Source organism: Carcharodon carcharias, chromosome 2 (genome assembly GCF_017639515.1).
Source record: "Carcharodon carcharias isolate sCarCar2 chromosome 2, sCarCar2.pri, whole genome shotgun sequence".
Taxonomy (NCBI): domain Eukaryota; kingdom Metazoa; phylum Chordata; class Chondrichthyes; order Lamniformes; family Lamnidae; genus Carcharodon; species Carcharodon carcharias.
Window position 1 is genome coordinate 205,115,414 of NC_054468.1, and position 12,957 is coordinate 205,128,370.

Below are 12,957 nucleotides of genomic sequence, written 5' to 3' on the forward strand. Positions count from 1 at the left end.
ACATCAAGTTTATTACACTTGCGCTCCTGTTCTCCTCAGGAAAGGAGATGAAAAGAAATTATTTTGACTAACTTATCTGTGGCTCTTCTGGTCCTGCTCCTCCTCCTGCTTGCTGGCTGGTTTCATTGTTAAAATCAAGTTGGGATGCTAATTACATCACAAGACCCTAACATGTATATACTAATAAGGTCCTGGTTTGCTTGAAGCTGGCAGTCCCATGATGCTGACATCCTTATGGTTAAAATAGTAGCAGGCATGGGCATGTCAAGAATGGAGGGAGAAGACCTCTATTTTAACCACCTGTTCTCCCTTTTCCTGCTGAGGGGGCAGCATTAAAATTGGTCCTGTTGTATTTGTACCAAAAGTACAGACAAGACTCAGCTGAAATTCACAAATAATTAGAATTTAAAATCAAATCATTGACACTTTGAAGGACAATGTGAATATTGTATGTCAAACCCAGTTCATACCTCGTGACTACAACTCTGCCCGATATCAAAAGCAGATGGATTACTGAATAGTCACCAGTCAAACTCCTGTTAAAAATAGCTAACGTCATGACTGCCTGAACATTGAAATGTTTGATTTTCAAAGGGGACTCACCTTTATATGAAACAATGGACATCTAATATAATTCAGAGATAATGCAATGATTTTCAGCTTCCTATTTTCAACTCAAGATTAGGAAGCATGGCCCTGTTTGCGATTACATTTCTGACTTGCTGGTTTGAATTTAGTGGTTCCGGACATTCGGAAATGATTGTTTCTAGTGCTGTTGTCTCATTGGTGGATAAATCCTAAAACAGAACATTAAGATCTGTTAATATGTGCAATCTGTCCTATTTGACTTGCTAACAAAGATCACTCAACAGGTTGCAATGCAGAATTGCTCCTACCTAATTATAGCATTGTCAACAGTTTGTTGAAGTATCTAAATGGGAGACATTAGTTCACCTGAGGTAATGAGACACTCTTTGATTTTTTTGTTAAATGTTAAGGCACACAGTTTGACAAATAAATTTGTAACTTTCAGGTATGAACAGCTGAGCAGTTGAACAGTATTCAACTGAGCTCGCAAATTGAAACCATTATCATTTTTTCCCACTATAAGTCTAAACATTGTTAATATTTTGATGCCTGCTTGGATATTGTTAAATCAGTGATGATAAATTAACATTGGGAGTAGCTTTGCACCGACAAAGGGTCATTAGGCTGTGTCCAATAAAGTCCCAATGAAATAAATAAAAGCCATTTCCTCGTCATGACTGCTGACATTGAGTATAGATTTCAGTCAAATTTAGAAAGACCTATCTGATGTAGATCAAGTTAAAGGGAGCAAAATCGGAAAGAATGTGCTGATTTGTAAACTTTCCTATCACTTTGCATAAAATATGTGAACACAGAATTACTTTAATGCTTGAATTTTTCATTTGAAAATTTGTTTTCTTGTAAAACAAACAATGAACACAACAACATGAACAATCTTCTATTTTTTATTTTTTTGTATTATTCATTCATGGGGTGTGGGCTTCACTGGCTGGGCCAGCATTTATTGCCCATCCCTAGTTGCCCTTGAGAAGGTGATGGTGAGCTGCTTCCTTGAACTGCTGCGGTCTATGTGGTATAGGTACACCCATGGTGCTGTTATAAAGGGAGTTCCAGGACTTTGACCCAGTGACAGTGAAGGAACGGCAATATATTTCCAGGTGGTTTACCCATCTATCTGCTGCCCTTGTCTTTCTAGATGGTAGTGGTCGTGGGTTTGGAAGGTGCTGTTGAAGGAGCCTTGGTGAATTCCTGCAGTGAATCTTGTCGATGGTACACACTGCTGCTACTGTGCATCAGTGGTGGAGGGAGCGAATGTTTGTGGATGTGATGCCAATCAAGCGGGCTGCTTTGTCCTTATGGTGTCAAGCTTCTTGAGTGTTGTGGGACATATTTTACATGTCTCTTTTATGCTCAGTTAACTTAAAAAGCAGACTAGTGATGACTTTATTGCACAACAATAATTGTCAATAAAGTTAATAAGTGTACTAATACCTAAAGTGTGTTTGCGGAGGGGGAAAGCCCAGGAAGTTCTAACTGTTAAATTATTTATATGTATGGGCAAATAAAAATAAATGGGCAAATTCTGGGTATTGAAGCGGTGCATCTTGTGGTAAGTGGCATGAATTGGGTCATATTATTTTTGCATTGGAAATACAAATTGATAATGGCATGACAACATCAACGGGGCATTTGGGATCATATAATTGTTGGGTCCAATACTTTATCACCTTAAGCAATGAAATTTAAGGATAGAGAAAGAAACAGACTAAATGACAGAGAAGAAAGAGGGTAGAGTCAAATTAGATACAGAAACAGAAATAAAGAGAGGGAAAGGGAGTGGCTTAAGAGAGAGGAAGGAAAACAAGGATACAAAAAGGAAAAATAAGAAAAAGATTAAATTTAAAAGCCTCTGTGGACAATATACTTCACAGTTTCATTGTTCTGTTTCTGGGCCTCCAAGATTCAGTGGCACGTCAGGACCATAAATCATGTCATTAACAGAATACCTCTGACATAGATTGCTAGCCCAGAATGGCTGTGGCAAGATATTTGTTTGTATTAAAGGCACAAATCTAACAATTGCATGACACAAAAGCGGGGAGGTTCATGGCAGGATGGTCATTTTTCAGTTTTGGCAAGACTAACAGTGGAGTGCAAATCACAGAATCACACAGTGCAGAAGAGGCCCTTTGGCCCATTGAGTCTGCACCAGCAATTTGTGGCGAATCAGAATTGATGGCAAATCTCTTATTTTTCATGGGAAAACTCAGCAGGTCTGACAGCATCTGCGGAGAGGAGTACAGTTAACGTTTCGAGTCCGTATGACTCTTCATCAGAACTGATGCTGTCAGACCTGCTGAGTTTTTCCAGCTATTTTTATTTTTGTTTCAGATTTCCAGCATCTGCAGTATTTTGCTTTTATTTTTCTCTTATCATCACTTGCTAGGCTTTTTTAAACATGCTAATAATTGCAAGCACCATGAAGTCACCATCATTTTTCCAGCAATTTCTGGATCAATGTCCTTTTGCATCTGGGACCTTGACTTTAAATGCAGTCAAGCTTGATTGGATGAAAGTGTCCTTTTTCTAGTAGCTATAATAGTTCTACACAAAACTAATTTGGACAAACTAAACCCAGTTTAAAAAACAGTTTAAAAACCCAGTTTAAACCCAGACTAAACACAGTATAAAACCATCCATCTTGGTACAAATTGGTAATCCAAATAGCAGTCACAATAATAATTGGTGTGTTAATTGGAAAATCATACTGATGCAGGAGGGTACGTTTAAGAACTTTAGGTTAAAGTTGATTGTTGAGTGGAGCGAAGTGGAGGGATATTTATTTTACATCTAAACTATATCCGACCTCTTGGTACTGACATTGAGTGGACATTTTTTTCCATCTCGCAATGCCTCATCCCAAAAAACCAAGGAAAATAAATAAATAAATAAAATTGAAAGGCTTTTATTGAATCATTGTTGTCACTGAAGGTAGGCGGATCTTAGGTACACTACACAGATTGATAATGGGTGCACAGACTGCATGATCAACCTCTACTGATAGCAGAGGAACCATGGTCACAAGGAGTAAGACTCACTATAGTCTTGCATTAATCAGACTTGTTTGTTTTCTTTCATATTGGTGTTATCTTAAAAATTAGCATAGCCAAATGTAGCTTTGGTTTGCCATTAAAAATGATTTGTACAGTCATTATAATTTAATCCTCTTGCCAACAGGAACAACTTCAAGCAATATTAATTAATAGTGTATTTAGGAATTGCAGTGGCTTCAGATTCAAAGGGTTAAAATAGTCACAAAAATAACACTTCTGCTTTCATGTGAATTGTGTGCTACTAATGCGCTGACTAACTTTTTGTATGTTCCCTGCTATTCCTTTTGTCCCACCATTGTTGGCTGTACTTTAAGCTATCTAGGACCAAGCTCTGGAAATCTTTCTCTCAGGTAGAAATTCTGAACATGTGGCAGATGCAATCCCTGCCACTGAAGATTAGGCCCATGGTGCCCCTGATATTGGGCAAGGAGACTAATTTCCATCAACCAAGTATGCCACAAAGTGTCAGCTAACAAAGAGTCAACAAAGACTGGGCCACTGGTAGTGGTGTAGCAGTTATTAGAATCATATCCCTCAAGATTGGAGTTTTCTTTTACAAATTAGAAGGATTTGGCATGATCTGGACATGTGGATGCTAACCTGGTATTTTTTTAAAAATGTTATAAGTTCACCTTGGAACTGCAAACAAGCAGGCCTCTTTCAAGAAATCACGTGACCTATGTGGTACTTTGGAAGGAGCTGTTTGCTTGTGTTGAACTGCAAATCATTTTAATTAATAAAGCTGGGAGACAAAAAGGCAATCAAATGAGAGAGAAGAAAAAAACTTTAGTTGTGAACCTGATCATTTTGAAGGCAGTCGTGTTGGAGAACAAGCTGAGAAAGGAAGGCTACCTTGACTGGCTCCCTCTCTAACTTGCCTAAAATTGTGTGTGGCTATCAACCTGCAGCTAGAGTACCCTCATCTGAATGTGGCTAGTCTGCATTTGGATCTGCAAAGCTGAGACCAGTGGTGAGAACTTCCAGGTAACCACTGGGACCAGTGTCCCATCTTCACATGGGAGAAGTCCAGGTCGACTGTGTAGAGACCCTACGGACTTCATCCTTTACTTTATAATGCCCATCCTCCAAAACCCATCCCTGTAGAGAGACTCTATCTGTTTGTCCGTGTGTGTGTCTGTGTATGCACTAGGGAAATTCTTTAGGAACAGATAGATAGTTATGCCTCCCGATTACAGTTGGCTGTTAACTGGAACTTGTAACTTGTTAAGTTTTGATTTAAAATAGTGAATCATTCTAAGTTTTTGAAAGAAGCCTGGTCAGAGTCTCTTTTCTTCTGGGTACTAGAAGTATAGGTACACAACTGGCCATCTCGGTGAGAAAATTAAACATTTAAATTAATGGTACGGCCTGCAGAGTAGTGGGACTTGATAATTTGCGCACTTCTCCCATCCCGGTTGTGACCCAGTCTTTAGGTAAGTGAAGGCTGAGATGGTGGAGGGAGAAATAGACACTGGGGAGGGAGATTGGGCCTGGGGAGTGGCAATTGTCCACATTCTTTAAATGTGAATCTAGGAGGAGTATCCCTGCTCCTTGACTCCACATTTAGGTAAGAATATTTCAAAATCAAGCCTGTTAGTAACAGGCTTGTGCCAGCTGCCTCAATGTTAACTGATCTTACAGGTGGTTGGCCTCTTATTTGTAAATGCAGAGGGCCTACACCTGTTTCAAGCATGGGCATTGCTCAAAGGCTCTTTTTTCTTTTCCATTATGACAGGTGATGCACTTCCAGCTGAAAATTTGTGCACTCATCTTGGCTGGCATATTGCAGGCTAACATATTGCATGTTAGCACCCAAAAAAATGAGTGCTGCACAGCTGAATTTATGGGTTTCTATATTTGCACCTACCTTTCCTTCTTTAAGACACTCATTAAAATTCATATCTTTCACCAAAGTTTAACTCTCCTGATGTATCTCCCTTCGCTGGCTCAGCATCCATTTTTTTGTCAGATTGCATCTCTGTGAAGCACTTTGGAATGTTTTTCTGCATTGTAGGTGCTATACAAATGCAAGTTGTTGTTGACATTGAAATACTTTCTCTGTTGCCCTTATTTCCACTTTACCAAAAAACTTTCAGGTAAAGATTCATTCTCCAGTTGGTTGCTTTTATTACTTCTCAGCTTTCCAACAGCGGAGCAGGTCAGTGGCAAGACTCTGAATAAATGATGAACAGGAAATAATTTTTCCCAAAACAAATTCTCTCTGCAGCAAATTAGACAACATACGTAGTCTCTCCTTTGGCTTTGTCCAAATACTCTGTTCAATTCAGAGGAGAAAATTTGGTGCAATTTTCTGCACTTTATAACTTCTGAATTTGTTTCTCTAGCTGGTCTATGTTCACTACTTGAAAACTGCGTGTGTCTCCTACATTATAGTTGGATTGCAAGGTCTAATGCTACGGATGGGTTTAAAGTTTGGTTTAGGAAAATCATTTGTATGAAGGCAATTTCAGCTGTCATGGAATCACAGAATTTAGAGGCCATTTAGCCCACTGGTCTAGCTCTTCAATTAGAATTATCTATCAAACAAGAGATGCCTTTATTTCTCTGCAATAGCTCTCCCTTGTTCTGTTTTGCTGCACAATTTCCTGGCTCCAGCCTACTTTACAGCATTTATATAGGTCACAAAATCATTATGGATGAGGGAAACCATTCAGCCTCTCTGTTTATCCTTCATAAAGTCCTTTTTGTACATTCAATGATTCTTAAACGTTTCTCGAGTTTTTTGCCTTTGTTTGGCAGTTGAACATGATGATCACTATATGTGTGAAGAATTTCCTGATTTGCCTCTTTCTAGTTTGAACTTGTGGCTCATTGCTCTTGTCTCAGTTTCTCCAGTTTTCCCTCACAGCTGAAACCCAGAGATCAACCTTAGGGTATCTCTTGTATCTTGGTGACCAGAACACAATACTCAAGGATCCATCTGACCAGAGCACTGTATAGTTTGATCATGACTTCCTCTAACTTGTATTTTACTCTTTTGGCTATACAGTTCGACATTCTATTAGTTTTACTGATTACTTACTGCATTGGTTGGGCATTTTGTGTTCCAAATCTTCTAAGGTTTCACAATTTTTGCTGCAGATTTAGATACAGTGCTATTAACTAAGAGGACTGGAAGGTGAGTTGAAGGCCCTGGTTGTTTTGAAACAAACAATTCAAACTGATTTAATTTTGTTACCATAAATTCAATGTAAGAAAAGTACCACATATTAGATTTAAAAAAAAGACTAATTAATTAATCAAGAAACCGGACATTTACTGTCCAGCTTACCTTGAGAAAATACAGCCTGGCCAAAACCCTTATGGCATTCCAATAATAAAGACAAATACAATGGCAAGGTTAGATGGCACAGAATAGATGCAGAGCTAAATTCCTTCTATTCCTTTCCAATTCATGCGTTTTAATTCAAGCAATAAAAAAGTGGTGATCATGGAACAAATTTGTTATTTCTATCATCCACACCAGTTAACCTTGATGGCTTCTCTAGGAAATGCCATCAGCTTAGTCCCAATTGCTGGCAAATTTGGGTAGATTTAAAAAAAAACTGTGTACTCACTAAGAAATGGACTGAGACCGCCCAGTTTCATTCCACTTTAATCCCATTTGTATGGTTTGAATTCAATCCCAGATCCCAAAGGCAAAAGGACAGTGCAAAACCCATTGCACCAACTAGACACTTGCAATGATCATTTCAACATGCTCTTGATAAAGGTTATATTTAGAAACTTTAGCTATTTACTTGACCTGAAAACATGTGGACACAATGTTTTTGAAATCCTGGATTAAGAACACACCAAATAAGTCAAACTGACAAATGTTTACACTTATCTCAGAGCAGCAGTGAGCAAGGAGATGCATACCAGAGAAGTTGCGTAACCCAGTAATAATGTACTTTAAAAAAAACCTCCTAAGAGCCCAGCACCAGTCATGCGATGCTGTATCATATTACTGCTCTGTGACAATGCCTATAACATCTATTTGTTTGTGTTATGGCACCACTACTTATTATGAGATCTTGTTCTTGTTACCATTAAATTGAGTGAGCACAAGCTTAGAAATTAAAACCAAAAAGTCAAAATTTGAAATACAGTATACAAAACAACATCTAGCTGGTGATAGCATGAGCGCTGGCACAGTTACAGACAGATGATGTTTATAAATTGCTTTAGCTTCATTCTCACTTTTTATGATGTCATCTGACCCTGCCAGCTGTATTATACCCTTCTAACTCCTTCTTACTATCCTACATGAAATGCAACTACTTTTCTCCACTGCATTTAGAATAAAGGTCATTCAAAGTCAACGGTCAGTAGCCTGGTTTCTCACTAACTAAATTCGTGCCTGTAATGTCAATCTTATGTTGACCAGTTTAACTACAGGGGGAACATAGGGCTTAGGAGCAGAAGTAGGCCACTCAGCCCTTCTAGTCTGCTCTGCCATTCGCTCAGACCTTGGCTGATCTAATTGTGGTCTCAATTCCACTTTCCTGTCTGCCCTCTTGGCTATCAAAAATCTATCTAACTCAGCCTTGAATAAATTCAATGACCCAGCCTCCACTGTTTTCTAAAAAGAATTCCACAGACTAATGACTCAGAAAAAAATTCTCACATCTTCTTAAAAGGGAGACCTCTTATTTTTAAACTATGTCCCCTAGTTGTGGTCTCCCCCACAAGATGAACACATCTTCCCGGTGTCCACCCTATCAAGTCCCCTCAGGATCATTTTAATAAGATATATTATATATTTTAAAAATATATTATATACTTTAAAAATATATTATATATTTTAATAATATATTTCAATAAGATCAGCTCTCATTCTTCTAAACTCCAATAGGTAAAGGCCCAACCTGTTCAATCTTTCTTCATTAATCCCAGGAGTGAGTCAAGTGAACCTTCTCTGAACTGCTTCTAAAGCAATTATATGGCTTTTTAAATAAGGAGACCAAAACAGAACAAAGCTGCAGTAAAATTTCCCTTATCTTATATTTCATCCCTTTTTTGATAAATGACAACATGCCGTCTAATTTCCTAATTACTTGCTGTATCTGCATACTAACTTTTTGTGACCCATGTACCAGGATGCCTAGATCCCACTCTACCACCAAGATCTGCAATCTCTCTCCATTTAAATAGTATACTGCTTTTCTGTTCTTCCTGCCAAAGCGGACAAGTTTACATTTTTGCACATTATACTCCATCTGCCAATGTTTTATTCACTCACTTAACCTGTCTATATCCCTTTGTAGACTTGCCTCCTCTTGACAACTTACTCTCCTACATACCTTGGTGTCATTGGCAAATTTGGCTACCATACATTCGGTCCCTTCATCCAAGTCATTGCTATAGATTGTAAAGAGTTGCCCCAGCACTAATCCCTGTAGCACCTATACTCCATTAGTTACAGACTGCCAACCCAAAAAAGACCCATTTATGTCTAATCCCTGCTTCCTGTTAGCTAACCAGTCCTTTATCCATGATATATGTTACCCCCTACACCATGAGCTCTTATTTTGTGTAATAACCTTTATGGCATAAGTGCCTTTTGGGCTTCCAAGTACAGCACATCTACAGGTTCTCCTTTATCCACCGTGATTGTTACTTCCTCAAAGTACTCTAATAAATTAGTTAAACATGATTTTCCTTTCAAAAACCATGTTGACTCTGCCTGATCCCATTATAATTATCTAAGTGTCCTGCTAATCCTTCTTGGTAAACTCCTAGCAATTTCCTGATGACAGGTGTTAGGCTAACTGGCCTATAGTTTCCTGCTTTCTGTCTCGCTCCTTTCTTGAATAAGGGTGTTGCATTTGCCCTTTTCTAATCCACTGGAATCCTTCCAGAATCTAAGGAATTTTGGAAGCTTAAAACCAATGCTTCTACTATCTCTGCAGCCACTTCTTTTATGACACTTAGGATACAGGCCATCAGGTCAATGGGACTTGTCAGCCTTTAGGACTGATAGTTTCCCCAGTACCTTTTCTCTGCTGAGGGAGATTGTTTCAAGTTCCTCCCTTTTTCTCATCTCATGATTTTCAAGTATCTTTGGGAAGTTTTCTAAGTCTCCTGTACAAAATACTTACTCAATGCTTCTGCCATTTCCTTGCTTTCCAAAACAAATTCTCCAGACTCATTATCTAAAGAACCAATACTTGCTTTGGTTACTCTTTTCCTTTTTAAATACTTGTAGAAACTCTTACTATCTGTTTTTATGTTTCTAGAGAGTTTTCTCTCATACTCTAATTGCTCTCTCTATTTTTTTTAGTCATTCTTTGCGGGTTCTTAAAATCTGTACAATCTTCTGACCTGCAGTGTTTGTACAATGTTTCTTTCAATTTGATGTTATCCAAAATGTCCTTATTTATCCACGGATGATGCATTCATCTCAAAGAGTCTTTCTTTCTCACTGGGATAAATCTTTGCTGAGAGTTATTAAACATGTCCTTGAAAGTCTGTCACAGCATCTCCATCTCACCTTTTAACTTAGTTTCCCAGTTCACTTTTTCCAATTCTGCCTTCATACCTTATGAAGACCCCCACTGCCTTCGCCCCTCAATCCCGATTAAGTCCGTGATGGGAAGGCCTGTGGAAAGCCTACCTGCCCCACTGCCAATTAATGCCCTTAAGTGGGCATTAGGGCCTCATCCCACCACTGCTGGTATTAAGTGGCGGGCCTTTCCTAAAAGAGACGATACTGGCTCTCCAGCTGGTGGTCAAGACCCCCATTGCCTCCATTAAATACTGCTCTTTGTCTGTAATTTCCATCTGGCTCTACAAGCCAATTTAAAGCAAGAATGCACCTCTGAAAGGGAGATTCTATTTGCTTTACTGACTTTGCTGTCTTTTTGAGCAGCAAATTATGAGTTGAGTTGGAAACAAGTCCCCCAAATCCTCTAAAGCCTTGCTGAAGTTTCTGCTGGAAGAGGCGAGGTTGAGGACTGAAATTCTCTCTCCCATCAATGAAAGGAATAAACACAAAATGGATGTTCAGTGGTCCTGGAGAAAGGGGGTTGAGATAATCATCTACAGCATTAGCACCAGGACCTAGATCCAATGCAGGAAATGTTTCAATTGATCTGACAAGAGCCGCAAGAGGACTGCAACACTTAATTTCTCTATTAATAATGCCTCGTACTGTCCTTCCCTGCTCCCTTGCACTGTTTACATTTTCCTCCACTGCATCGGCGTCCTTCATGACTCAGCATTTGGGCACACTGTACTATCTCATTTTCAGTCCAAACATACATTCACCTCTGGCACGTTGCCTTCACAGCAGCTACTAACTGCATTTTATTCTCACATGGAAGCTATTGCAGAACAAAGAACTTTTCTAATGATGCAAGCCACTTGCTTTTCATTCAACCCTACCCACTTTGATTGCATCTTGTTTCCCCTCCCTCTCAGAATTCGCACAAGCAAAAGTCGCAAACTTGTGCATTCCCCTTTTCACTAACGATACTTTGTTTTTTATCTGCAGGAGAGAATGACTCACAGCACATGGGAGAGGAGTAAGATCAGGGAAGAACACTCAGCTCCCCACATTCTCAAGATCCCTTGAGAATTGTCCAAATTGATGATTTTAAGGTAGGGTCTTAACTGAACATGTCTCTGACTGTTACGTGTACCTCTTCACGTACCTTGTAAAAATGCACAACCAGTCTGACAACATCAAGCTGCACTGAAAAGCCTGTTAATGCCCTCCCTTTTCTCTAGGTCCTTCTCAGCAGCAAGAGACTGCAGAATAAGACATCCAGGAGGAGGACAATCATTCTAGGAAAGTAACATCATGTTCTGCATCCCTTGCAAGCATCTGCACAGATAGTGGCACCTTGCCTAGGTTAGACTGTGAATTATTCTGTGATGTCTGCACCCAACAGACGTGAGCAGCAGCAGTTAGTAGTGGTAGGGACTATACAGAAGAGGAATCACTTGACAAAAGATTCTCTTCCAGATTTGCTGAGGAAGACAGATGGAGATTTCAGGATCCCAGCTATTCAAAGGGAAATATTGGTCTCACACATGTTGGAATTTGGGGTAACTGTTAACTTTAATCCCTTCATTCTCAAGTTCTGAAATGATTCAAAGTGATAACTTTATTGGTCACAGTGGTTATATTTTATTCAGTATAACTAACATTTGACACATGCTAATGTCTGAGTAGTATCTAAGTGCAACAGCATTATCATCACCCTGTGAGTAGAAGTTTGATCTCCATATGAGAATGCCAAATTGCTGTGCCCCCAGCACCATCATGCCACTCAATGCAATAAATACACTTGTGGTCCCTCCACCAGTTCGTCCTTCTGTGAGGGTCCAGCTGTGGGATGGTTCCAAACTTCCTCTGGCTGAATACCTCTATTCTCTGCTCAGGGAATCCCTTCTTACACTTTCTTTACACAGCAAAGCCCTAAGGAGAGCAGTTTAACCCAATCAGTATCTCATTATTATTTCAACAGCCCAATTACAAGACTTGCCATCTGCCCCACCCAAGCCAGCTCAGACTCTCAAGATCTCCAATTTCCCACGCTTGGACTCCTATCAGCTCAAACATTCAAATGTCATGCCTGACTAAAGCAAGAAAAGCATGATGGTCTGGGCACCCAGCTATTTTCTGTCTGCTCTACCCACATCTGGGCCTCTGAGATTCTGCTAAGGTGTTTACTTTTTAGTTCTCACGCAGCAGGCTGTCTGTTTTCACGCATTACTGGATTTCTGCAACAGTTTACTTTTTGACCATTTGGTTCCCTTTAAACCTTTTGGGCCAATAAAACATTTGGTCAATTAAAGCCCATAGCACATTTTCCCATCATGTCAACTCTCAGCTACTTTTACCCATACTGTATTACAAACAGGAAAATAGTGTAATTCAGTATATGTATAACAATGAAATTAAACAAGTGGTATTTAAGTTAGTGTTCATTAATTAGCAAGAAAACATGAAGTAAGGATTTCCCAGGATTCTTACACACAGGCAGCTATACAAGATATAAGGCCTGTCAAGAACTTTTAGCAGATAGCTGAAAGAATGGAAGAGTTTACTTCCAACTTGTGTGGTATCAACATATGGTATCACCACTCTGTAGTCTACCCTGGAGCACGTGGCCTCCTTCAGGGATAAAGCAGCCGATCCCTCATAGCCGCAGTCTATGTTATCATCATTTGCAACTTCAGTGAAAGCTGAACTGACTGCTTGAAGGCTTGGGGCTCCACCTTGAAGAAGCTGGTGGACCAGATAGGGGTTTCAAAGCTGTATGCATCTCCTGCAGTCTGCTCT

At 39.4% G+C, this 12,957-nt stretch overlaps 1 long non-coding RNA gene across 1 annotated transcript; it reads right to left on the minus strand.

Annotated features, from left to right (window-relative positions):
* Window positions 1-597: 597 nt before the first annotated feature.
* On the minus strand, window positions 598-7,359 carry LOC121289853. Its single transcript, XR_005945661.1, has 2 exons — window positions 7,241-7,359; window positions 598-797 (listed from the first exon to the last, which is right to left on the minus strand). It is a non-coding gene; the product is annotated as an uncharacterized LOC121289853 (long non-coding RNA).
* Between the last annotated feature and the right edge of the window lie 5,598 nt (window positions 7,360-12,957).